The sequence below is a fragment of the Nerophis lumbriciformis genome, linkage group LG06, assembly GCF_033978685.3.
Source record: "Nerophis lumbriciformis linkage group LG06, RoL_Nlum_v2.1, whole genome shotgun sequence".
NCBI classification, from domain to species: Eukaryota; Metazoa; Chordata; class Actinopteri; order Syngnathiformes; family Syngnathidae; genus Nerophis; species Nerophis lumbriciformis.
The window spans coordinates 43,625,951-43,627,605 of NC_084553.2; positions in this window are offsets into that span (position 1 = coordinate 43,625,951).

The following is a 1,655-nucleotide window of genomic DNA, read 5'->3' on the forward strand; positions in this document are numbered from 1 at the left end:
TCACGATGTTTCTTATTCGTTCTGACACATTTAGGTCCTTTTGTGACCTGAGAATACTTGTTAACTACATTTTCATTAAGTGTTTCTCATTCATTCTAAAATACAGTATTAAGGCCTTGATGAGACATAAGAATACTGGTTGTCTACATTTTCATGATGTTTCTCATTCATTTTGACTTCATTTTGTGACATGAGAATACTGGTTGACTACATTTTTATGTTTCTCATTAATTTTATGACATGAGAATACTGGTTAACTACAAACCCTGTTTCCATATGAGTTGGGAATTTGTGTTTGATGTAAATATAAACAGAATACAATGATTTGCAAATCCTTTTCAACCCATATTCGATTGAATGCACTACAAAGACAACATATTTGATGTTCAAACTCAAACTTTTTTTTTTGCATATAATTAACTTAGAATTTCATGGCTGAAACACGTGCCAAAGTAGTTGGGAAAGGGCATGTTCACCACTGTGTTACATGGCCTTTCCTTTTAACAACACTCAATAAACGATTGGGAACTGAGGAAACTAATTGTTGAAGCTTTGAAAGTGGAATTCCTTCCCATTCTTGTTTTATGTAGAGCTTCAGTAGTTCAACAGTCCGGGGTCTCCGCTGTCGTATTTTACGCTTCATAATGTGCCACACATTTTCAATGGGAGACAGGTCTGGACTGCAGGCGGGCCAGGAAAGTACCCGCACTCTTTTACTATGAAGCCACGCTGTTGTAACACGTGCTGAATGTGGCTTGGCATCGTCTTGCTGAAATAAGCAGGGGCGTCCATGAAAAAGACGGCGCTTAAATGGCAGCATATGTTGTTCCAAAACCTGTATGTACCTTTCAGCATTAATGGTGCCTTCACAGATGTGTAAGTTACCCATGCCTTGGGCACTAACGCACCCCCATACCATCACAGATGCTGGCTTTTGAACTTTGCGTCGATAACAGTCTGGATGGTTCGCTTCCCCTTTGGTCCGGATGACACGATGTCGAATATTTCCAAAAACAATTTGAAATGTGGACTCGTCAGACCACAGAACACTTTTCCACTTTGCATGAGTCCATCTTAGATGATCTCGGGCCCAGAGAAGCCGGCGGCGTTTCTGGATGTTGTTGATAAATGGCTTTCGCTTTGCATAGTAGAGCTTTAACTTGCACTTACAGATGTAGCGACCAACTGTATTTAGTGACAGTGGTTTTCTGAAGTGTTCCTGAGCCCATGTGGTGATATCCTTTAGAGATTGATGTCGGTTTTTGATACAGTGCCTGCCGTCTGAGGGATCGAAGGTCACGGTCATTCAATGTTGGTTTCCGGCCATGCCGCTTACGTGGAGTGATTTCTCCAGATTCTCTGAACCTTTTGATGATATTATGGACCGTAGATGTTGAAATCCCTAAATTTCTTGCAATTGCACTTTGAGAAACGTTGTTCTTAAACTGTTTGGCTATTTGCTCACGCAGTTGTGGACAAAGGGGTGTACCTCGCCCCATCCGTTCTTGTGAAAGACTGAGCATTTTTTGGGAAGCTGTATTTATACCCAATCATGGCACCCACCTGTTCCCAATTAGCCTGCACACCTGTGGGATGTTCCAAATAAGTGTTTGATGAGCATTCCTCAACTTTATCAGTATTTATTGCCACCTTTC